This window comes from Musca domestica, unplaced genomic scaffold (genome assembly GCF_030504385.1).
Source record: "Musca domestica strain aabys unplaced genomic scaffold, Musca_domestica.polishedcontigs.V.1.1 1, whole genome shotgun sequence".
Lineage (NCBI taxonomy): Eukaryota > Metazoa > Arthropoda > Insecta > Diptera > Muscidae > Musca > Musca domestica.
Window position 1 is genome coordinate 46,303,901 of NW_026712114.1, and position 25,628 is coordinate 46,329,528.

At 32.7% G+C, this 25,628-nt stretch overlaps 1 protein-coding gene across 1 annotated transcript in view; it reads left to right on the plus strand.

The window, feature by feature from the left end:
* The first annotated feature begins 13,305 nt into the window (after nucleotides 1-13,305).
* Nucleotides 13,306-25,628, plus strand: part of LOC101898483 (uncharacterized) — a 362,514-nt gene continuing 350,191 nt past the window's right edge. Inside the window, exon 1 of the mRNA XM_059123548.1 lies at nucleotides 13,306-14,123. The gene's annotated coding sequence lies outside the window, so the exon portion shown is untranslated. The remainder of the gene's footprint in view (nucleotides 14,124-25,628) is intronic.

Genomic DNA, 25,628 nt, shown 5'->3' on the forward strand with positions numbered 1-25,628 from the left:
GGCGACTGAACGCAGGGTCAAGTGAGGGTTGTAGCAATACTCCCTATTCTTCGGGCTGCGTTGACGGCGACTGAACGCAGGGTCGAGTGAGGGCTGTAGCAATACTCCCTATTCTTCGGGCTGCGTTGACGGCGACTGACGTACTCATCGGGCTGCTGCTGTGCCAAAGCTGCCGCCACCCGATTCGTCGTGCGCGTATTCATCAGGCCGCCGCTGTGCCAAGCTGCCGCCACTACTACTCGCCGCTGACGTATTCATCGGGCCGCCGCTGTGCCAAAGCCGCCGCCACCCTATTCGCCGCTCGCCTATTCATCGGGCCGCCGCTGAACCTACCCCAGCTTCAAAGTGAAAACACGTCGTCACAAATATGATAAACGTAATAGACCCTACCCTTCCAACCGCTTGGGAAATTTTGATATTTTTAGATTTTTAGTGGTCATGAATGAAAACTAAAGTTTATAAAAAAAACTCGCTCATAACGGCTTAAACCAATTTTAGTTCAATTGAGCCAGGTGGTTTGTTATTTCGGTATTTTAGGTTTGAGGGAGTGTAAAATTCTTTTTGAGGAGAAAAGTCTCAAATAAGATTGTTTCGTAGCTCACTTAGCTTGAGGTAATATAGTTAGATGGTTTGGTTCAAGACATATTATCTTCGAATTCCGAAAAACATAACATATATTAAAGCCTGCACTTTTAAAATCTATTTCAAAACTCTGCACACATAGATATCCTTTATTTTATTTGTACAAACCACACTTTTAAAAAGATTCACATATGCGATTGTATTACAAAGAAAAATATCGTATATAAATACCCTCAATAACGCATATAAATACCCTCATAAGCTGAATATCTACAAAAAAGAAAAAATAATCTGATATTATGTTAATAAAATTTAACAGCACATTTTTATAAATCTGATTCAATATTCACCAAATTCGACAGACTTATTTTCATGCTGAATTCGGAGTCATGGGTTAAAATTCACCTAATCTTGGACACATATTACGAATTTGGTTCACAATAAACATGAAATCGGATGAAGACATATATGAGAGCTACATATAAATTTTCACCGATTATCATCAGTTTCAATGATATACCTTGGACAAACAAATGCACTGTGAAAATGTTCCTCTCAAAACATACATTGCTTACAAAAAACAGTGCAGTAACGATTTCGAAAATATATCAATATATGACGAGGGATGTCTTCTTGCTACCAGAGGATATGGTACTTATTACGAACTTAAAATAACAAACTCCAAATATTATCATTAAAAGATTTGGCTAAAATTTTAATAAATATGGATCATCACCAAAACGTCGCACAGAGGGGTGAAATCACAAAACACGGAGATTAATTAAAAAAACTACCGAAAATTTAGGTTATTTAGATTTTCTACTGCAGTACCGAACATTTAGGTTGTTTAGTTTTTTAATTACACAGTACAAAGTTGAGAAATATTTCACTTTTTCACAAGAAGGTGGGAAAAAATGTCTTTGGTTTTTGAAGTGCAACAATTTATTTTTTTTCTCATCAAAAATGACTATTTTAAAATTGAAACATCGAATATAGGTATTTATCAATATTTAAGAATAAAAAAGTTTCAAAAATAATGATGTAATAATATTTTAAAAATTAATTCAAAATATGACCATATTTTCGCCATATCAAAGAGCATATGGAGTTTTAAAAAAATAATATCGAGAAGGTCTGAAGGTTTATTTTGGTATGGAATGTCATTTTTCATAATCAACAAAAAACTCGTGTCTTTTTGTTTTGCCGGTTTTGTTTAATTTAAACAAGTAAGCAAAGGCTACAGTCGAGCGGGGCCGACCGTTGAATACCCTACAACACTATAATAAACGATACAGTTTATATAGGCGAGATACTCGAAAGAATTCCACAAGATATTGTGACAAATTATAAAAGAAAACTATCAGGTTTCGTTCTCTAATTTTCGAATAATAGCAACATTAACTAATTTGCTCATTTCCAATTTATTGGTAGATGTTGCACGTAAATGGTCTTCCTAGATCTGGAACCAATATTTCCCAAAGACCTATAATCTCTCAGAAGTGGCAAAAGATTAACATTTATTATTGGTTTTTGACTGAAACGCATCTATATGAGATACAGACATTTGACTATATTCTTCCACGAAATCAGCGTTAACGAAATAGTCAGAAGTGTGTCTTTCCTGTATTTGTGAATTCTCCAAAAAGTTACTGGAATGGACATTTTCGTATTTTGTCTACAAAAGTTGGCAAACTATTTTACACATTGAATATTTTTGGATGGCCATCCAAAACTGCTTAGCTTTTTGAAATGCCCGTAACCCCCATTCAAATGTGCGTGAGGATCGGGCAATAATTACGACCTGCCGACAATTTTGCAGTTTTTTTGGTCCATTTCAACCCCTAAATATATAGGCTTCTATTCTGACCCTCACCTGATCCCCATGCTAAATTTCGTTAGGATCGGGCCATAAATGCGATCTGTATATTATATCCTGATATCCTAACTACTTAGTTTTGTTAACTGTAGAAATATTACCAAATGTTTAATTCAAAATGAAAATATGCCAAAAATGTGACAAAATTGAAAAAAATATAAGAAAATGTTACAAAATCAATATTTTCATCTCCAGAGAGATATTTTTATGCGATTTTTTAGACGTTGTTTCTTTCCTGCCAAGAGGCCATTCTGAATTAATGAGAACTGTCGAAATCAGTTCAGCCGTTCTCGACATATAAGAAATTTTTCAAGCATATCTTCTTTGATAGACATATATATCGCACATATTTTGCTATATATCCGTTTTGTTGGATGTTAACATCAATGTAAAGATAAGGCTTTGTGATTTCGCCGCGATTTAAAATATTCGCGGTTTAATGAAAAATGTTGATTTTTTTCAACACAAAAGATATGGTCTATTTTACCCGCTAAATATTATCCGATGACCACCCAAATAGGTAGGCTTCTTCCCCGCCCTAAACTCTAGCTACATGCGAAGTTCCGCGTCGATTGGTCTATAATTGCGACCTGTATAGCTACTGCAAAATTCGACATTTTTTCAGTTTTTGGTCCATTTGGACCCCTGAATATTATGCGATCATCTCCAAAAGAAATAGGGTTCTATTCTGACCCTAGCTCCACTTCCATTCTAAATTTCGTGAAGATCGGGACATAATTGCGACCTGTAGAGTGATTACAAATTAACATGGACAGACGGACATACATAGCTAGATCGACTCAACTCGGGGAGATAGGAAGATCCATATATACTTTCCTATGTGGGAAATCAATATTTCGAGGTGTTACATAATTTTTGGCCCAATCAAACTTATAATACCCCCAACACATAGTGTTGTAGGTTATAAAAACATCAATGGGAGCAATGAAATGCTTCCCTTTAATTTGTCTCTATTTAGGAGGATCTAAACCCATTGGGTCATACAGAGAACTATGTTATGGGTGGGTTTATATTGGAAATTTTTTATGTTTTTATCCACTGAGAAATTAAAACCAAAAAGAAAAAGTTTTTAAAAAACACTGTCTGAAACCCTGCAAATACAAAAAATTAGGAAGTACCATTATGTAGGGTCAATATAAAAGTGGACTTACCCTCACAACATTTTGCAGAGAAAGATTCTCAAAATAGGTACCTAAAATTTGGAATTGCCATTATATATGGTCAACAAAATTATGCATGGAGAGATTCTGTCAGTTCTGAACTCAAAATATCAAGTAACACAAGAATGGATTTAAAATTCTGTTCGAAACGTTCAAGCTATCGAAAATAAGGAGGTACGGTAAAATGGGGTTTATATCAAATAGTGGAGCAATCTTAAAATTTTTCAGCAAGGAGAGATTATATATACACTCCGAACTCTAAATGTCAAGTTACACATGATTTGGTTTAAAATTGTGCTCAAAACATTCAAAATATCGAAAATAAGGAAGTAACGCTATATGGGGGCCATGCCGAAACGTGGACCGATATGTATACATTTTCAGTACCAAACATACTAAGGGTAATATAAATGTCTGAGCAAAATTTCAAAGCGATAGAATGTTTCCCTGAATTAATCTCCGTTTTTGGGGATCTCACCCCACTGTCCGTCTGTGCGTAAAGACAATTTTCTGTCATAGTAGTTATAAACCATTAAGAATTGCAAACATCAAATTCTTTTGAAAAATACCGAATATCTGGAAGAACTTATATATATGGTGTCATAAGAAAACATGGACAATTCCGTTGGAAAATATGTCTACAACCATCAAAATACCTATTAACGAAAGCACCATCATATGGGGGCTTAAAGAAAATGCGGGCCTATGAAGAAACGTTTCTGCCAGAGGAATTATTGGAGTATATTTTTTCAAATCCCCTTTATATCCGAACTTACCTTTTTATGCGCTCCATAGGAAAAAATGAACCTATATGAACTTTTTTGCCAGAAAATACCAAATTTCCAAATCAATTCGTTGGAATTTCTAAACCAATTGTCTGTGTTTATCAAAGTACCGAATGTCGGTGGCAACTTTTGGTAGAGGTTAAACAAATACGTGGACCTGTATAAGCCACATTCTGCCTGATTTTATTATATTTTAAACTTCAAATACAAAAATTCCATTGAAAAAAAGTCGTACAATCATCAAAATGCCGAATATAGGTGCTATACCAAAAAGGGGAACAATATACGCCGTTTTCAGACATAACGTGCGCCATATCATTTAAATTTAAGCCATATCATTTTATCTCTTCAATGATTGCCACAGACGTACAGATGGACACGTTATATCTCAGTCGGAAATCTCAATCGCGCCAAGTTCAATCAATCTATCTATGTACGTCCATCCGTCTGTCTGTTCATGTTAATTTGTTATTACTCTAAAGATCGCAATTATATTACGATCCTCATTAAATAGAGCATTTGAAGAGTGGCAGAATTGGAACTTTTTTTTTGCACATGTTTATAAAACATTAAGAAATCAAAATGGACCAAAAAAAAAAATAACATTTTCCAGATGTTGCAATTATTTGCATTTTTTTTTTTTTGATACAACTACCGAAATAAGATGCTGAAATGTTGAAGCTGGAATTGCGAAATTTTTTATTTTGTTAATAATCTTGGGATGGAACTATTGAATAACATGAATTAATTCTAGGGTTGTAGAAATCGCGAATATACTTCTAGAATATAGGAAAACCCGCAACAACCTTCAAACACCAAATTCCAGACAATACTGTTAAAAATGGGCAGAAAGTCGAAATGCTGTGTATGAAGGGGTTCCGTTATATGGGGTCTATACAAAAAATTGGTCGATATAGCTCATCTTTGAACTTGATCAAAACGCATGTGTAGCAAATTTTAGTACTCTATCTCAATTCCTTCGGAAAATAGCGTGGTTATAATAAATGGCCATGGCACTACACTCAGTATGCCGACATTAAACCGATTGCTAGACAAAGAAATTAAGAAAAGACCTCCCATGAACGATGCTTGCGGATATTACATAGATAAAAGTAAAAGTAATTTTCTAATGGTATGTGTAAGTATTTAATGAAAAAATCCAATTATGCCGACTATTACCATTCTCATTCTGGATACTTGAAAATATAACAGCATGATTTCCAATTTCCGTACCCAATATGACTCAAGGTTAATATCGAAATTAACATTTTTGTTGTTGCTATTGTCGGTTGGGTCGTTCGAACAGCGAACGTGTATTATACCCATTATTATAAATGATAGGCACCTATTTATACGCATTAACGGCTAAAACCTTTGGCCCTTCCTTGCTCGCTCGCTCACTCACTTGTCTTCTCACCTATTGCCGATGCGTTATAATCTCGCCTATAAATCTACCTGACTTTTAAAATGCTTAATTTCTTCATTTTTAATAAAATACAATAACAAAAAAGTACAAACTCATACAGTAGCAAAGGGAAAGAAAGAAAGAAAGCAAAGCTGAATGAAAACCACAAAAATCGAATAAGCGGTAGTCAAGTCTGGCTAGTTGGAGGTTGGCAGAGAGAAGAATGAAAACAAAAAGTCATTCATAAAAATGTGTTTTGTAACAAGTGTTGGTTGCACTCACATCATGGGCCGGGAGGCAGCCTATTCTATTGCCTGGCACCCTTGTCATGGTTCACCTATATTTTTTTCTTCTTCGTTGGTTGCCTTTTGCCACAGACTCAACAATAGCGGATTAACTTAAGTCACATTGGAGCGACTCACACACAGACACATAGAAAATATACAAAACAAAACAACATAAACACATACATAGAATTGAGGGGCTCAGTCAGGCCTCATTGTTAGCTGTTTATTCATCATTCGACATTGTTGTTTTTTTTTATGTTGCTTGGAACCCTCAGAGCGCGAGCATGTATGCATTTTAACAAAGCCAAAATAGACTCTGTTTTACAGTTACGGTGTGTGTGCAAACGACAGCAGTGTAAAAATCATCCTCGGGCAGTGACTATCGTTTTCCCACTAAGTAGGAGCAACGATATTAGCAGCAGCAACAACAACATGCTTAGAGCACGCGTTCATGCAACCAAATGAGGAAAGCTGTTGTATTCGGTGTACCTTGTGATGAAGGCTCTATGCCGCACTCTGCTGTGTCCCTCTGTTGTTATGTCTTTTGTATGGACGAGACAGACTCAATGCTATTTTTTTTTGTTTTGTATATATCCCTATATGTCCTTGTTGTCTGCAGATGAAATACATTCAACCAATTCCTGGAACGTGTACTGTTTGGGTAGATCCATAACAAGGCATATATTTAGCAGAGGTTTTTAATGAAATCCGCTACCCAAAGTCGTTCTCTTCTAAAAACTCGAAAGAGGTTACAATTTTACACAGAAATTAAGAGCTACAACTCTAGTGGGGCTTAAGAGAACAAAAGGTTATTTCGGCATGTTGTTATTATTTAACCCATAACAAATTGCTGTCCTCGACAATTTCAAAATAAATGGACACTTTGAAAAGGGTATTATGATACATGGGGTAAGTATAATTGTGTTATGCTGTTTGAACTTTGTATACAATTCCCACGTGTCATGAATGCTACAACGAAGCTTATTAAATCGAAACTCAGGCGAATTGAAAAAAGAAGTAAAAAGAACAAAGTTCATCTTGTGTAATAAGTTTGGAAATGTACATTGCTTTGCAACTCACACTAACACTGCATGCTGACTTCAAGTGCCCAGAGAATACATTCGACACAAATATCAAAGAATTTTTCAGGATTTAAACCCCATAGATTATAAGAATTTTCGTAATCTGGCCATATTATTTTAACGTTATAACTTTCAGGTATATGAAAAGTAACTATTGTTGATCTTGCAGCTGCTTTATGGGTCGCAATTATAGACTAATCCAAGCTTAATATAAGGTAAGGTTTGAGTCTAAGACAGATAACAGACAGATAACATTTGGCGGGTGAAATATATAATAATTTTTGTGTAAAAAATTGTGTCGTCTCTAAAGTAAATGATGAAGTTATATAACTTTGGCCCAACCGTCGAATACAGTTTCCAATCATTTCGCAAGCCCATCGATTGAAACATGTTTACAGGCAGTCGATTCTTGAAAACTATTACGAATGTAGCTTTTATTTTTTTTTTTATTTATTTATTTATTTATTTTTTTTTTTTTTGATTACTTTGATAAGCAAATAGTTTTTTTATTTTTGTTTATTTTGATTATTTGATAAGTAAAGGAGAAAAATTCAAATCATCAAAATACCGAGTTTATGGAATCTCTATCAAAACTTGGACCTATATGTGCAGTTCCTCCAATGTTTAATATATACTGGGAACACCTCCCATTTTACAGCAAGTTCTGTTTGAAATTGTGACTAAAACACCCAAAGAAACCTTAAATATGCCGCTACAGCTATATGAAGTCTATAGTCGAAAGTGGACCTACACAGCCCATTTTCAAAAACAAAAGTGTCGCAGACCATTTAAATAAAATGTTATCAACCAACTTAATTTCTTTCCGAACCTAGAGTGATTTCCACAGACGGAAGAACAGAAAAAGCGAGATGACCTGTTTTATTAACATTGTCATTCCGTTGTAACTCCTAGAAATAATCGCAATAGATCCTTCAACCTACATATATTCTTGATCATTGTCGTTAAAGTGGATTAAGCAGTGTCAATCTGCCTGTCGGTGTTTCTATCTGAAATTACGTTTTTATACCCTGCACCATTCGTTATTCCGTTTGTAACTCCTCGAAATATTTATAATAAACTCTACAAAGTACATATATTCTAAGGCGATCTAGCGATGTCTGTCCGTCTGTCTGTCTGTTGTAATCACGCTATCTTTCGAAAGAATAGAGATAGAATAGAGATAGAAGGCTAAAAATTTGTATACATGCCTAGTCTTCTAGTAGGCAGGCTAGGTTGGTAGAAGTTCGTAATGGGTACTACAGGTCCACGTCTTCGTATTGCTTTAAAGCCATAATTCACAGCAGACTGATCCGGTTGTTATATTGTTCTGTAACTGTAACACTTAAACATCTAGGCTCTCGAGACAAGAAATCCAAAACTTCCACACACCACAATGTTGTCTCTAAAAATTAACCTAAAAAAATATTTATTGATAATATTCGATAATCTATTCGTTTACGATTTCGACAATTTTTGGCAACCAGTGAACATTTACTTCTTAAATGTTCGGAAACGAATTTCTTATGGAATGTTTATCATAAACTTATATTTCTAGCATACATTAAATCGTAATAGTAATTATAATAACAACAATAATATTTAATTAGGTTTTTTTCAAAATATTGTATTAAAATTCCGATGAAATATTCATAAGTCGTCACATTTTCTCTTAAGTCAACATAATAAACTCTTTCTTAAATTTTATTTTTAATTATTAAAAACTGCTAATGTTAATTTTTCTTTTCTGTTAAATGCATTACATTTTTATGTTTTGTTAATATCGTAATGTAAATAACGTAATCTCGAAATTTAACATTTACCATTAACAAATCAACTGTTGGAGCTGGCCTACCAAAAACGACGATGTTATGTTAATACTACTCGTTTGACATCTGTTATTAACTTCAAACTTGGTGTGTTATGTTAAACGAATAGAAATGTGTGAGAAGAAAAAATGTTAACTCCAAGTCATTTAAGAGCACAAAGTTTTTCTAATTTAAATTTAAGAGAAACTTGCTAAGAGAGTAATGAGCGCAGATTTTTGTTTTCTCTGTTGAAAGGACACCTAAATATAGTTTTGTTTAGTTATTTCCTTGCCTTGTGAAATTGACATAATCGCTTTTCTAAAATCATTGAAAATGTCACTTCAGGTTAGATGAGCGTAAAATTCCAAGGATATGTTGTCAGAGATTTTGAACGATTTTTGAAGTAGCTACATTCATTCATACCAACATTTATTATGCATTTGATTAATTCTTACGTAGCGGTGTATATGAGTTCACTTGTAATGAGTACGTACGTATATGAGCAAATATAGATTTGTTTATTTGTAAAGAGGTACTCTTAAATTTAATGCAACCTTTTTTTGTTTAGTAATAAGTGTGGACCCGACAATATTATCTCAGAAATGTAGGTCAGATTTGGTGGAATATACTGTGCGGTTTATATGTTATATTCAAAGTGTTTAGTAACAAATGTCCTTATTTTTTTAATTCCAAAAAAAGCTAATTTTTTATGTTCTATTGGTAAATTTAAGAAAAAAAATTAGAAAAACGTTAACCTACAAATTCAATGTTCTGTCGCAAGAGCTAGAATCTACTACGAACTACAAATACCAATTTTTGGTGGGAAAATGTGGGTAAATCCACAATAATACCACATTTTGGAGGTACCGTTTCATTAAAATTTCAAAGCTATAGGTCAAAATAATAGCTAAATCGACTTAGAATTTTATTTTATTTCATTTATTAAATATGCATTATACGATCTTCGACGAATATTTGGAATTTTTACAAATGGACTTACAAATTTAATATACCCTCCTTTCCAAAGTGGAGGGTATAAAAAGGAATAATATTATAATAAAGCTAATAAAAAGGCAAATGAATTTTCCAACGAAATATATAATGTGACTATTCAGGTCAACAGAGGATACATATCATCACGTCAAAAAAAAAAAAAAAAATAAAATAAAATAAAATAAAAAAATAAAGTAAAATAAAACTAGTAAAGAATGTCCTAAAGTCGGGCGGGGCCGACTACACCAATACACCACTTTCCCAATTTAGTAGAGTAAAGAGGAGAATTTAATCATACACGCTACGATTATAATTATTATTTAAAGTTCAAAGGACTAAATATGCCGAAGCATTTGTATCTTTTAAATTCGGACTTGTATTGCCCATTTGGTGCAAAAATAATTTGAAATCGGATAAAGATAAAGATGGGAGCTATATCTAAATCTGAACCGATCTCGATGAAATTTGGCAAAGATATTTCTGAGCTGTATTTGATATATTTCCCTGAATAACGTTGTTAAGGAGTGCGTATTACGGCTGTGGGTAACAAATACAAGAACTAGGATGAACAATATATATGGGAGCTATAGCTATATCTGAACCGATTTTCACCAAATTTGGCATACTAGTTTCTAGACTCAATTCGGTCGTATGTGCCAAATTTCAACCCATTTGGACAAATATAAGACGTTTGGTGCACAATAAAATGTAAATCGGACGAAGTTATATATGGGAGCTATATCCAAATCTGAACCGATCTCGATAAAATTTAGCAAATTTATTTCTGAGCTGCATTTGATATATTTCCCTGAATATAGTTGTTACGGAGTGAATATTACGGCTGCGGAGGACAAAAATATCAAATCGGATGAACAATATATATGGGAGCTATAGCTATATCTGAACCGATTTCGATTAAATTTGGCATACTTATTTTCAGGCCTAATTTGGTCGTATGTGCAAAATTCCATGCTATTCGGGCTGATATTACACTTTTGGTGCACAATAAAATGCAAATCGGACGAAGATATATATGGGAGCTATATTTAAATTTTTACCGATTATCTCCAATTTCAATAGGGTTCGTCCTTGGGCCAAAAAAATATTGCTGGGAAAATTTCATCTCAATCGGATAATAAATGCGACGTGCATTTTGTTCACAAGAATACATGGACAGACGGACGGACGGACAGATGGACTGACATGCATAAATCAACTCAGAAAGTGATTCTATGAAGATCCTCAAAAGTAACTATGGGTATATCTCGCTTCCTTCTCCATGTTACAAACAAATGCACAAAGACATAATACCCTTACCACTATGTGGTGTAGGGTATAAAAACGCCTATGTGAGGCCACTAATTGATATAGCCCCATATAGCTGTATCTCTTGTTATTCGGACTTCCGAAGATTTCAGTTATAATTTCAAACCCATATTCCAAGTTCTTATTGGATGAAAATTTACCATAAGAAATATGTTTATCGCCCTCTTTTTGAAATATGATGTATTAACAAATTTAACATTTTGAAAATGGTTTTTAATTGTGACCTGAAGAGCCACAGAAAGATTAGGAAGGTTTTAATTTTTGGTCCAGTTGAACCCTTAAATATACATCTTGATAAACAATGGGCGTTACTTCTGACCCTTACTATATCCCCATGTAAAATTTCTTTAGAATCGGGAGATAATTGCGACTTGAGTATAATACTCCCAAAACATAGGTCAAAAAATATTAACAAACGAAAAATGCAATATTTTAAGTCAAATATGAAAAAATCTTATGCGATAAAAAATATGACAAAAAAATAAATATATATTCACTTTTTTATGAGAATATTTTCATTCGATTTTTTTTCGATTTTATTCTTTTCTGGCAAGAGGTCATTCCAATTATAAAAATCCGTCCAGCCGTTCTTGGGTTATAAGCGGTGTAACTAACATTTCCTTCATTGATATAGGAATTTGTGAGAATTGTCAAAATTCGTCCAGCCGTCCAGCAACAGATACACTAGGTCCGTCCGTTTATCTGTTGCGATCATATTATCCCCCGAAAAAGTTGAGAAAGTATTCTGAAATTCCTTAAAAAATTACATATGGCTGGAAATGGAATTACAATGACTGGAAATAATTAATCAACTATTAGTTCTGATTTATCCCCTGGAGTCTGGGCTGGAATAAAAAAATAATAATACATAAACAAATAATTGCCACACCTTTTCTAGAATGGAAAATCTATTTTCTATTTTTTCAGTTTCTTCTACAGTTAAGAATACTGTTTTCTGCGGTACCCGGAAATACCAAACTTAACTAAAACTTGACGCCTCAAATCTACATATTGCTTTGCTCCACAATACCCACTTGTACATACTGGGTATCATGTGTCTTCTATTGTTCCATCTATGGGCTTTCTTTCAATGCCACATCTAATTCGAAATTTTACGACTTATGAATATTATGGTGGGATTATGTGTGCGTTGACATATTTAATGACTTTAGGAAATCCACTGCTCTACATGATGCCTGTGGTTGTGTTAATTTCTTCTTAAGATAATTTTTGGGATTAGCGGTCTTTTTTATAATTTTTCTCCTCAGAATGATCAAACGAAGTGAAAAGGCGGGCAGGCACATTAGCAATTAAGAAATTAGTTTTCTTTCTTTGGTTTTTGAATGGAAAACCGTTATGCATTCTCAATGAACAACCCTAATTGGGGATTTTCTAAATAAATCCAGCCTACCCCAACATAAAAATGTAAATTTAACAGCCTCGGTCGTTGAGTGGGATGATGATGGCAAAACAAACCAAGTTTCCCCCTAAAACAAATTTATGGTAAATTCTCAGTAAACAAAACAATAACAGAGAGTCTGTAAGCTATGGAGAAGAGAAATTGTATACAAAAGAGTATAAGAACAAGGATGGTCATGCGCATGGCACACACAGCAAATGTGGAGTTGTGTTCATTCTTATTGGGAGCCTCTAACATTGACTCTTCTATTGAGGTAATCTCACAGTACTAGCAACAACAAAAACAAATGCCAATGCATTTAACCAAAAGTCACAACACATAACGTTACTCCACCAAAACAACAATAACAACAACGACGGCAACGACAGAGGCGAGCATAACATAAATGAGAACACACAAAAACCGTAAGACACCAACCAAACTAAACAACAACACCAATGAATGGCCCACAAACGAAAACATTCAAATTAAAGAGAGATGAGAGTATCCATTGATTGGGGAGCCAATGCACGAACACAATTTTTTGAACATATTCGGCACTTTAGTATATACGCGAACTCTATACGGTTAACACGTCGGAACCGGATGAATGCGTGTTTATGATTTTTATTTTGTAAATGGAATAAATTCTTCTGTGTGTGTTGTTTGTGTATGGTGGAATACGTCTCGTATGAGAAGGTGTGGAATGTATTAAAAAGAATATTATTAAATATTAAAAAAATGAATTAATGATATTAGAATCAACACACTCACACAATTGATTCCTTTTTTTTTAAAGAAAAAATAAAAATAACACGAAAGTAATCAAACGAATTGCGAATGAAAATAACGTTGAATCAAGGGCTCCTAGAGACGGAAACGTCGTGTAAACGCGCTGTGTGTGTGTCTGAGCATGTATGCGATTGTGAGCGAAACATAAACACGAGTAACACAAATAAAGAAAATGAGTTATTAACGAAACAAAAACAACATTTCTAAGCCTCGTGCAAAGCGAAAACAAAGTCGGTAAAAAAGAAAGAAATAATTGAATTGCCAATAATTTTCCTCCAAAAATTTGCAAAACATTTCGACAAAGCAGAAAACGTGAATTCTGAAAGAAGTAAGAAGAGATAAAAGCAAAACAAAGGCAAATAGTGAAGGTGTCTGCGTGTGCTTGTGAATTTGTAACAAATAATCTGAAATGTGTCAAATAAAAATCTAAAGAAATACATAGGTGTTGTTTGTCAATTTCATTGACATCGTAGTGTGAAATATTAAAGCTGTCAAAAAACCAAAACATATCTATCAACAAACCAAACAACAGGAACCAGAAACCATAACAAAACAAGGAAATGGCACAACAGTGAGGCATCATCAAAAAGAAATAAAGAAACTAAGCAAGGTGACAATTCTGAATTTAAACATAGTACCTACAAATGTTTCTCAAGACTTTGTTTCTAAGAAACAAGTATTACAACATGGATCAAGATCGAAAAATTAAATGTGGTTGATTAAAAAGAACGAGTTTGAATACTGCATATTCATGGAGAATTAAATTGGGCTAAATAGCCTTATTAGATTAAAAAAAAAATACTTGTTCATCGTAAATAAAAAAGAGTAGAATTCCCTTTTTTTTGTGGAGGTAATAAAGAGTTCTATGATTCCCGGTTTTCAAACTCAAAATTTTCACAGTTAAAACCAATGTTCCGATTTCCTTGCAACAGTTCGTTATTTCTTTGACCCCTTTACATTTTCCTCAAAACTCCATTACGAAGCATTAAATTGGACTTCGCTTTTTGGCTTACATATGTTGTTGACTTCGTTATAAGCTTAAGTTCTTGTTTCACATAGCATTTTATGTGTGTGGTTTTCATGTTTTTTTTTCGTTTTTGTTGTTTTTGGCAACATCGTTTATTTTCGTAAACTCTGTCGAAGGATAATTAGGATTTACGACCAAAATCCTATACGTATGTATGTATTTCAGCCATAGGTTTTTCAAAAAAAAAAAAGTAAGAAGTTAAAAAACACATAAAAGGAAGGGGAAAAAATAACACAACGACACCGGCAACATTGTGGCCATAGCCATAGCCTTTTTCTACAAACGACCACAACTTTTCCACAACGAACCATCTAACCAAACAACCATTAATATACAACTCTTTAGCTTTGGTCTGATTATGGTTCGAGTGATTGCCCGACGTAAATTGGAAAAATGTTTGTTCGGCGAAGATATGTCCTTTTGAAAAGTTAAGCAATGTTGAAAAAAAGTTAGGAAATATTGTGACAGTTGTGTGTGGAATAAATATGAGTATATGTAGTAGTTTGGGGATGTGTATGTGGGCAAATGAATAAATAATTAATGAAGGAAAGGCGTTTTGAGTTAAATTTTTGATTTGATATTGATTGAGTCAATAAAAATATTACCAGCAAAGGTATAATAAACAGTTAAAGAATAAATTGATAATAAATCTATGGAAACCAAAAAAAAAAAAAAGATGTGGCCTTTGTTTATTGGGATACTGTAGTTATTTTGTTACTCAATAGCATTCGGGCTTAATCCAAGGGTTCTTATTGTTGTTTTTTTTATAAAAAAATCAACTGCCTCGACCCGCGTTGCCGGTCCGCAGTTTTAGCCTTTAATGCATATTTTTTAAAGGGTAATAATTCAGAGATCTGCCTCATATAAGTGGCACAATTTTCATTATAAATAATGACTCGACTAAATAGAAATAAATACCAATTGCAAAAATGTCAAAACATGTTCACTTACCGGTCGGTTTATGGTGTTTTAATTTGAGAGTTAGAAACCTTAATGATTAGCATATATATTAAAAAAGTGTGTATCAACTGTTTACAAAAGCACCATGTAAGAACAAACACACATTTTTGGCTAAAAATTGGAAAATCTGGTCAAGACCCTCGATTGGAATATCTGGTCAAGATCCTCGTAATAGGTAAAATCAGACGTGACCTTTATATGGACTCTACTCCGAAACATTGACATTGGAAAATTTTTTGTGAAATTTCTATCCTCATAGAAGCTAAGATGACAAATAATTGAAAAAAAAAATTACCAAAACTTAAGGAAATTTATTTGAAAAAGTATGGCAAAAACATAAGAAAATACGTGAAATAGGGGTATACCCTATGACTCATATTTTGTACAAATGATTCTACGGGTCGGTCACAAAATTCCTTGACTGGACATTTTGCAAAAAACAAATTCCAAAAGTGGGATTCAGATGAAGTTATATATATGTGACACTAAATTTCATACGCTACCGATATTTTACCTAATTTTAACCAACCAACCATTTTAAATGGTAATTCAAAATAAGTAAGCAAAGGCTATAGTCGTGCGGGGCCGAATATGTTATACCCTACAACACTACATATGTTAAAAGCCCCCTTATGTCCAAATCCATTTTGGAAGATTTCTCTTTTGAAATTAAGATTTTGACTAGGGACATTTGCCCAACATTTATGCACTCCGTCGGGCTGTTAGTTGTTGTAGTCCATTTTACAGCTAAATATAATCAAATGGTCATCCAAAATGCTAGAATTCTTCCCTGTCCTTAACTCTCTTCAAAGGCGTGTCGATTAGCTTCAATTGTGTGATCGCAAAAACATTTCTGTTTTTGGTTAATTTGAACTCCTAAATATTTTGCAATCATCGCCAAAAGCAAGAAGACCCTCTGTATCTTCAAATTAAGACTCATCTATATGATTTGCTTGTATACGATATTTGGCTATATTCGTCAACGAAATCAGCATAAAAAAGCCAGAAGTTTGCCTCTTGTATATTTCGGATATCGCCTGTAACTAATGCTGGTAATTTTTCACACAAAATTAGTGGTCTATTGTACTCGCTGTCCTAAACTCTAACTTTATGCGAGATTTCGTGTCCTTTGGTTTCTATTTGTGACCATTTCAACCCCTAATATATTGCGGGCATCTTTGAAAACAGTAGGCCTAGCCCTTCTGAGCCCAACCCTAACCTTGTGAACATTTTCGTGAGGATCAGACGTTATTTGCATTCTGTATATAATAACCCCAACCTGTGTTGTAAGCTGAAAAAATATTACAAAATATTATAAGTCAAATTGAAAAAATCGCATGCGATAAAAAATATGAAAAAATAAAAAAATGTCACAAAATACTACAAAATCTATTTAACATCTTTATTGGCATATTTTTCCGCGATTTATTAGATTTTATACTTTTATGTCAGGAGGGAATTCTGAATTGATAAAATTTGTCAAAATCGGTACAGCCATTCTTTTGTATATACACATTGTATATATTTCGCTATATATAACCGATATATTTACTATCAACATCTACGTAACGGTCAGAATTGACCTTTTCGTCTATTTGTGATTTCGCCGGGATAAAAATATTCGCGGTTTAATGGAAAATTTGACTTTTATTTAGCACAAATGTTGTAGCCCATTTCACCCACTAAATGGATGGATGGCTTCTGCCCAGCCCTAAGCTCTATCCCCATGCTTCCGCTTTGATTGGTCTATAATTGCGACCTGTAGAGCAACTGCAAAATCAGGAATTTTTTCAGTTTTTGGTCCATTTCAACCCCAAAATATTATGCGATCATCTCCAAAATTTCTAAATTTCGTGAAGATCGGTCCATAATTGTGACCTGTAGAGTGATTACAAATTAACATGGACAGACGGACGGACGGACATACATAGCTAAATCGACTAGGCTCCGCGAGATAGGAAGATCCATATATACTTTCCTATGTGGGAACCAATATTTCGTGGTTTTACATAATTTTTGGCCCAATCGAACTTATAATACCCCCAACACATAGTTTTGTAGGGTATAAAAAAATAGTAAAAATTCAAAATTTGAAATTCAAAAATTCATTTTATTTTCATTTGTTTTATTTTGTCACATATTTTATTTATTTGAAATACAATACAATACAATTTCGATTAGCTTTAATTAGAATGGTGTGAATAAAACTTAAAAAAATGCACATCATTGATTCTGGAAGATTTCATTGGTTCTGAAGGATTTAAAATTTATAATTTTTTTTAAGATATTCTGAATTACAACAATTTATATTGTAATTGACGTATTTTCTGGAATGTAAGTAGATTTTTTTTAATAAAACTAATTATCTGTTTTTTCAATAGACTCCCTGAATTTCAAATAAAATCTATGAATTTCAAATTAAATACCCGAATTGAATTAGTATTTTCAGAATTATATTGGAAAATGGTGTAAAAATCTGTGAAATATCAAATTTAATTTTAAATTAAAATAATTAGTAGTTGCAACAATTATCAGTTTCCTGTCCAACCGTCTGTTTAAATTAATACAGGAACCCAAATTTGCAAAAACCAGAGCCATTTGTATTGAAAATGGACCGGTCCCATATAACATTAGCTCGGTATTTTCTGTATTACAAGCATAATTTTCAACCCAATCAGCCAAAATTTGACATTTTGGGTTGGTCTTAGATGAGGATTCGGCCTACGATAAATATTTATTTTACAAAAGGTCCTTAATTGAGGGTATAAAAATTTAAAACACATAATATTTTTTATAGTTAGTTAATTGTTACAAAAATTCAAAAATAGCTTTAAAAAAATTCATTTGTAGTTATACCCTACAAATTAGGTGTTGGGGGGTATTATATGTTTTATTGGACCAAAAATTATGTTACACCTCGAAATAATGGCTTTCGACATAGGGAAATGGCACCGGATCTTCCTATGTCCTTCCATCCGTCTGTCCATGTTAATTTGTAATCACGCTACAAGTTGCAATTGTGGCCGAACCTTAGGAAATTGAAAATGGAGGTGGGGTTATTAAGGGTTGAATTGAACAAAAAAGTGAAAAAAATCTGATTTTGCAGTTGCTCTATAGACGACAATTATGGACCAATCAACGCGAAAATTTGTATGGAGTTAGAGTTAAGGGCTGGGCAGAAGCTAACCAATTTGGATGGTAATCGGACAATATTTAACAGATAAAATGAACTTGAACTTTTATGTCAAAAAATACTAAAATTTTCACTAAACCGCGAATATTTTCATCACAAATACATTAAAAGGTCACTTGTGGCCATTACAGTGATGCTGTTAGCCAAGATATGTGATATATAGCAAAATGGGTACAATATATATTTAAAAGAAATAGATCTTAGTTATTGTCCTTATATGTCAGGAACCACTGAACAGATTTTCACAATTCTCATCAATTTGGCATGGTCTCTTGCCAGAAAAGGATAATATCTAAGAAAATCGCGTAAAAATAGGACAATAAAAAAGTGAATATTTTTTGTTACATTCTTTCAATTGTTGTCATATTTTTTCAATTTGACTTACAATTTTGAACTGAAGAAATCTTCCAAAATAAATTTGGGCATAAGGGACCTTTCAAAATATTGTAGTTTTACTTACTTGTGTAGAAAAGATACATATGAGTAGGTAAGCTATTGCATTCATATGTTTATAAGTTGTTCTTAAATTATACTTTGAAACCATTTTATTGTAAAATTTTACACATAACTCAGAAATGAAAATCTATTGTAATTAAGTTACATTTTACGAGGTAAATTCCAGAAAATTGTACCATGGGAAATAAACAACATTTGATGAGAAGACAAATATTTTTTTTATATGTTCATATGTTGGACATTGCTTTTACACTTTGCGACACTACAATTTAGCAATTTTAGATTTATTGGGAGATGCGAGGTAAGCTCCTACAATATTTTGCACAATTGTGACTTAAAAATTTACAAAATTAAGAATACAGTGACAGTATTTTAATTATGAATTTTGAAAAAAGTGGTACCATTATTGATTATTGTGTCTTCATAATATCAAAGTCATTTTAATATAATCACACAGCAGGCGAGATCTCTTGAAGGCAAATGATTTTTCTGCGAGGAATCAATCAAAAACAGACTATTCGGATTACTATTCCATTATAAATAACTCGTTGTTCATTGGTTGCTGTAAAGAATCCCAACATATGTTGTTAACAATTAATCAGATTCTTAATAAAATACTTGGGTGGGTAGTTATTGGAGAAGTAAGACGGCGAAAATTTTAGGCTGCATTTCATTTAGCTGCTGACTTATGAATGCTTAAATTATTACAAACGAAATTTTCTTACAAATAAGCGGGTTAGATATTGAAATAAATGGAAAATTAAGCGCTGAGGTCCAGACCCCCCAAAAATAGGACTTCTTTAAATCAGGCTAAAAAAACTAACAAAACATTACTACAGCATTTGCAGCATTCCAAACAAGCTAAAGTGAACGTTAGAGTAATTCCAAGCGCTTTCAAATCTCCTCCGACATTAAGAAATCATGGAATTCTTCACGATTTCGATATTCGCGAAACACAAATAGCATCATTCTCATACTATCAAAACAATTACAAAACATAATTTGCGGGCTTCACAATTAAGCTTCATTCGTTAAAGAATAAGATGAAGCATAATTCAGCAATATCATGCTTCAATTATATTTAAAAACTGCTTCGTCATTGGTGGCTTGTAAATTGAGTTGTACGATTACTTTTTCAATAAATGGCAAAAAAAAAATATTGTTGGAATGTCTAGAAAAATAATCTTTGAAACACGATATTTATTGTGATTCTCATAGATCTTAAAGATTCAATGAACTTTTACACATAGCGCGGAGAAAAGCGGCCTTAGAACATTTACGTGCATGCATTTCCAAAAAAAGTAAATACAATGAAATCCATGCGAAAACTTTGAGATAGAAACTTTATTGAAATTAATTTCAGTGTCAGACGATAGAAAGCCCCCCTAAGCTCGTCAACAATTACAAAATTCCCCTAAATCTTGCGCAGCAAGAAAAAATAAAACAAATAACAAATACAAGTTGGTCATGTTGTTGTTTCTGCTTTTTGAAAAGAAAAACTTTTCTATCAGCCAGCCTACCACTACACAACGTTATGACATTACATTTGTTGAATACCAAATAGTCATTGCCGCTCTTGCTGTTGATGTCGAGTATTGATCATAAAATTGTATGCAGTTGACATTGAACGACAACATGTCGTCTAACAACCAACAAATATTTTTGTTGCTTCAAGTACTAAGTCAGGCAGTCGGGTGTCAGCAAATTTCGTGTTGTGCGTTGTTTGGGGGGTGACAAGTTTGGAGCATCGGATCGGATATGTTTAATGATTTTATTAGTGACGCCGTTGCTGTTGTTGTTGACGCAACACATCATATGTGACACATAAAACTTAAGTCTCTATTAGGCTTGGGAATTTTTTGTTTTTGTTATTTTATTTTTATTGTTGTTGTTATTTATGACAGCATATTTGTTACATGGTAAAAATATTGATTGTCATAACGATTTGAAATGGTGTATGGGTGCTTACTTATGGTCACAAAACTGTGTATAGGAAATTGAGTCAATTTCTCTATTTCGGGAGGAAATTATAAAATTTTTATTATACTTTTGTGTTGAATTTAAAAAAGTGTGAAAAATAAACAAATAATCTGACATTAATAAAATTTTGGAAAACTCATTAGAAGTGACCGGGGGTGTGTGGGTTAAACTCATAAACAATGATAATTATTTGCGAGACTTTTATTGCATTTTTTCGTATGATAAATGAGAAACGTTTAGAGTGGAATGTGATTCTGTCAATTATAATGTGGTTTTAGTTACAATGAAAATATTTATAAATATGATATCATGTTTGATTGCTACTTCTACTGCTTCTATGAATAGAAACTTATACCAAATATGATCTCATGGTGAATGCATACCAAGATGCAGCTTCAAATACTGTGAAAAATAATGCTATAAAATTTTTCGGCCACTGCGACACGGGTTTCGCTTCTTTACTTTTCGAACCATTTCTGTTGATGTTGCTGTTTTCTTTAGTCCACTTCCTTGACGACCGGCTACACGCCTGTAAACAATATAATGAGCTGTCACTGAAATAATTTTAACAGCTGTCGGACGAGTTGCTTAGAAACGACTGCAGTCTGAAGTGGGTTGCAGTTTTTTCATCTCACCCTGTATTTTCGTAAAAATAATTCTCTCATCGATACCCAAAAGTGTGATGTAATGTAGATTTATATGAGGCTTATGTACCAATAAATGGATAAGAAAATTGATTTTTGCTCAATGAGTGGCATACATCATTTGGTACGGCGTAATAACGTTTTAGAGTTGTCCGTCCGTCTGCCTGGTTGGTAACTCTCGAAGAGATTATTCGATTTGGACCAAACTTGGTATATCGTTAAATTATTGTCAAACATAGATCAAGTTCGGAGATGGGCAACATAGGACCACTCCATCTCTTACCCTCCCACAAATGCGCAAAATTTTCAAAGAAAATAATTTTCCTCACAGAACGAGAAAGGATTATTCGGACAATATCGGTCCACTCCATCAAGCATATTCCCCACAAAGGGTCATAATTTGGAATAATTATAACTCTTATAAATTGAGAAATAAGAGACCGATTGACTTCAAATTTCACAATTGTTATTAACGCAAGATCTGGTGTGCAGTCAGGATATATAGGTCCATTTCTTTTGGTACCTCCCTCATAACGTGCCAAAATTATGAGTAATTATATTTCTCGGAAATTTCAAATATCCCAATATTTTTATACCTTTCACCATAGAATGGAGGGTATATTAGGTTCATCATTCCGTTTGTAACACCTCGAAATATACATCTTAGACCCAACCAAAAAAATATATATAGCCCCCCAAAGTATATATAGCCCCCATATAATGGTACCTCCCTATATTCGGAATATTGATTATTTCGCATTATTTCTACTTATGAATCGAAATTTGTTTTTCCTTTATCATTCATTTAAAAATGGACTTATTCAGGTTTTAATAAATCACAGAGAAAAAATGTATCCCTCTCCCGAGGTATCCCAAAAATTCCAAACGAAAACTTAACATTATCCAAATAAAAGAAAAGCATTAGCTTATGAATTTATCATTTTCAGTTATCTTTCGACTATGCCATATTTCATTATCATTGATTTCGTTCTTGGAAAAATATGAAATACACACATCCTTCTTTTGTTAAATAATAAATTACTTGAAAATATATCCTATATATGTGCATGAGCGAGCACAATTAGAAACAGAAGAATAAGAAGAATTCCAAACATTCAATCCTTTAAATGTTTGCCGTAATATTTTGTATTACCTTAAGCTACAAAATGAACTTTAAATGAAAAATTACTTCAATTATTTTTCAAACATACATGAAAGAAATATCATAAATTTTCCAAATGCCCATAAGAAAATTCTTCTTCAGTCAAGTTTAATACATAATAATGTTGTTAGTGTGGTTGTTGTTGTTGTTTGATTTAAGGATTATTGCTAAGTTAATTTCCTTGTATGTTGAAAGAAGTTAATAAGATAACAATCTCCAAAATATTTGCTTAAAATTTAAGCATTTATATTGTTGTTATTATAGATTATTGGAAGGAAATATTGTGGGGAGAAGGTTTGAAATCAGTTGATGATGTTATTCGTATATATTAAAAATTATAATTTATTGAGAATTTATATATTGAATTTACTTTTCTAAATCATTGTCTTAGAATAGAAGCACATAAATATTACAGTTTAGGCGGTAAATTTGATCCTATGTAATGCACATTATTCGAATTTTTCTTCTTAATCTCGTTTTTATAACTCAACGGAGTTTGCAGATACTTCATATAATCTCTTGGTATTCTATAGCATAAATTATTGTAATTGATTAAAATTTTAAGCTTCAGTCTAAGCTCCTCCGATATGACTATCGATCATATCGAAGTTAAAGCAACCTGATAGTCATTGTTTCAGACTCCGTCAAATGAAGGATGTATTACTTTATTCTGTAGTATTTCGAAAAAATCATCAGAGGACCATTTCGGAACTGTAAGAAATAATTGCGAGAAAAAATCCATATAAAAAAAAAAAACTGTATCCATTCAAATTCAAAACGTGGAAATAAAAAATTAGCTAAAGTCGGCATCATATGATACCCATGCCACTATACTGAGGTAGAGATTTTATTGACTAAAATGAATGAATCCTCCATCATAATATAAGAGAATAATTGGACTTCTTAAGAAATCATTCCTAATAATGTTCGTTCTCTACTTCTACAATTTCCCTGTGACCGGAATCGTAGCAAGCCAAAATATTCTACAAGATTGGTTTTCATAAAATTTTTGTAAAGGTCCCAGAGTCCATCAAAAGTCTATATCTTATCTAAACTCCAAAAACTTATAAAAAACACATTTTTAGTTTTAAATCAACCTTCATATAAAACATAATTTTAGAAGAATTGCGTTAAAAACAAAAATATTTTTCATCAAATTTCATTATTAGTCGTCAAGAAATTTATACTTATGTGTATCAAGTTGTCAAGGAAAATATTTCCCAATTTTTTAACAATATTTCTCTATTTCTCTATTTTTTTTTTTTTTTTTTGAATTGATGCATAAAAGAAACATTAATGTTTTTTTAAGCCTAAAGTGAATGCCGTGAATAATTTTTCAGAAAATTATTTTCGAAATTTAAATATTATAAATAAAATTCTGTGTTTACATTTTTCTCTGCCCATTTAACAAGTTTTCTTTCTTGGTCAGAATATCCCTTAATAATTATTATTTTTTTTTTTTGGCGAAAGTGTCAAGGGAAGAACTGTTTTAGATCAAAGTTCATTATGAGTCTCTTTAAAAAATAAATTGTACCATAGGCAATCACCAATTTTTGTTTAAATAATATATATTTTCGAAAAATGTAGCACTTTATCCGAGTTCTCGTTCAACTTTCTTTAATTTCACTGTCCAATTGCCTGTATGGATTGTGGAAAATATCAAGTGGATTTGATTGTACTTAGTTTATGCGTTAAAACTCCAAAATAGTTTCGGGTAACCTTTTTAATGCCTCTACAGGGCCTTGGTAATATAGAAGGGAACCCAAATATTATGGGAATATGTCCCTAAATTTAATATAAAGATCTGAAAATGAGTGGGGAGCTTTAGATTATTTTAAAAGGAATTTGTTAAAAAAAACGGGTCTTTTCCACTTTTATGTATGGTCACTATATAAGGTAAAGCCCCGATTTGAAGATTTTTAATTTTAGTCATATTTTCCATTTAGTTTAGGCCAACTTTTGTATTTTAATTCCTTGTTGCGTAGAAAACTGATTGAAAAAAACTTTAAATATAGGTCGACGTTTTGGTGTAGCCCGTAAATAGTTAATTATAATTATAACTTTGCCAAAAACACTTTATATTTAAAATACGCTGATTTTAAGGAATCTCCACTCGAAATTTTCAAAAAATATTGGGGTATTTGTTTGGTATTTGAACTTTCAAAACGCCGATACATGTCTCTTCTATTTTTAGATCTATTGCCATACTTCATACTTCCTTCCTTGCCTGAGGGGGTCTAAGGAAAATCTCAGTTTATGTAGGTTAGCCCTTCCCCCGAAATAGTTCTAGTTACGACGGTGGTTCATTCCACACGACTTTTTCCTGTAATTATTTTTGGATCTATTCAGTGTGATATAAACTGAAAGAAATATGCTAAGAATTTCTAGATGAAAAATAACAAATTATCTTTTGTATTTTGTTGGCCCAATGTCAAATTATTTTTAGACTGCATACCGCAAGGGTTTATTTGCTCGACAAATAAAATTGGGCAGGAAAAAATCAAAACTGGAACTGGACTTTGAATACCATCTCTAAAGAAAAACCAGTAAAGAAAGTCTTAACTCGGGCGGGGCTGACTTTATGATACCCTACACTACTTTGCCAATTTAGTAGAGCAAAGAGGAGAATTTAATCATACACGCTATGATTATAATTATTATTTAAAGTTCAAAGGACTAAATATGCCGAAGCA